At 35.3% G+C, this 1,612-nt stretch overlaps 1 non-coding gene across 1 annotated transcript; it reads right to left on the reverse strand.

Annotated features, from left to right (window-relative positions):
* Positions 1 to 183: 183 nt before the first annotated feature.
* On the reverse strand, positions 184 to 290 carry LOC111815738. Its single transcript, XR_002820384.1, has one exon. It is a non-coding gene; the product is annotated as a U6 spliceosomal RNA (small nuclear RNA).
* Between the last annotated feature and the right edge of the window lie 1,322 nt (positions 291 to 1,612).

Genomic DNA, 1,612 nt, shown 5'->3' on the forward strand with positions numbered 1-1,612 from the left:
CATTTGTTGTTGGGTGATTTCTTTATGATAGCCATTCTTTCTGGGGTGAGATGATATCTCAGTGTGGTTTTAATTTGCATTTCATGAATGGTTAGTGATGTGAAGCATTTTTTTCATATATTTATTTGCCTCTTTAATTTCTTCCTCTGAGAAGTGTGTGTTCATCTCGGATGCCTATTTCTGAAAAATATGGAATGCTTCACGAATTTGCATGTCATCCTTGTGCACGGGCCATGCTAATCTTCTCTGTATCGTTCCAATTTTAGTATGTGTGCTGCCGAAGCGAGCACCTTAGAGATTCTTGGAATTGATGAATCGTTGGTTTTTTAAAAAGATTATATCAATGAACCTTTTACCCAAATTTTAAATACTGTCACTGCTGAAGAGTTCTTGATTTTCAATAGTCTGTCCCTGAGAAAGGATAGACTCTGTACTTCTGAGCAACCAATTTTTTTTTTAATTTTTTTTTTTAAATTTTATTTATTTATTTATTTATTTGAGAGAGAGAGAGAGAGAGAGAGAGAGAGAGAGAGAGAGAGAGAGAGAGAGAGAGAGAGAGAGAGAGAGAGAGAGAGAGAGAGAGAGAGAGAGAGAGAGAGAGAGGCCAGCTCAGCCCACCAGGGGGCAGGGCTGGCTGGCATGTGGTGCTGGGGGATTGAACTGCGGTCCCTGATGCTTTTGCCAAGCTTGTTCTAAGTAGGTGCTTTAGACCACTGAGCCATCTCTCCAGCCCCTGAGCAACCAATTTTATTACTTGACAACCTTCTTCCCATTGCACTGCACTGTTAAAAGCTTATATTTTCAGAAAATTAACATGATGAAACAATGGGCATCAATTACATACACTGAAAAATATTAAAAATTCAAATAATTATACTTCAATTTGTAACTCATTTATTCTAAATCAATACTTACATTTAAATTGTTCACTTCTAAAAGCCTTAATAAGTAAAATAATTTAGGAACATTTTAAAGTTTTAAATATGTAACCTGTACAAATTCTATATTTCATAGATTCTATTCACTTCTTCTATAATACATAAATTTCTATGCATCTTGCTTCACCAATATTCTATAAATAGCTTGAATTTTTAACATGATTCATTTTGCTGGTGTTGGTCTTCAGGGGTGCATATCTGAAGACAAACACAGAGAAGGTTGAAAATTGGGAGACTATTATCACTGTTACTAAAGAATTTTCTAAACAAATATGATGCTAAAATCATGTATTGATGACAAAGATTATCTGTGCTGATAATAATTTTTGCATTGTTTTGTAGAAGGTTTCTAAAACATTGATGTGACATTTTGATCATTTGTTAACAGATTTATGAGACCCTGTCATAAATTAATAAAAACTATGATAGGCAATATGAAGAAGTGAAAGGAAATTAAAGTTGGTTATATGAAATTTAACTGACAGTGACTGGGTCATGCCTGAGGTATTTTTCTCATTGTGGAGACAAATGCCCTACTCCCAAAGTTAGGGGAGGAAAGGTTTATTTAGCTCAGAGTTTGTGAAGATTTCATCTGTTATTGGCTGGCTGCAAGGCAGGACAGTATAGCAGAGGGATAAGGTAGAATAGAAACAGTCCGTAGCAGGGCAAGCAGG

The sequence above is a fragment of the Octodon degus genome, unplaced genomic scaffold (genome assembly GCF_000260255.1).
Source record: "Octodon degus isolate 3935 unplaced genomic scaffold, OctDeg1.0 scaffold00020, whole genome shotgun sequence".
Classification (NCBI taxonomy): domain Eukaryota; kingdom Metazoa; phylum Chordata; class Mammalia; order Rodentia; family Octodontidae; genus Octodon; species Octodon degus.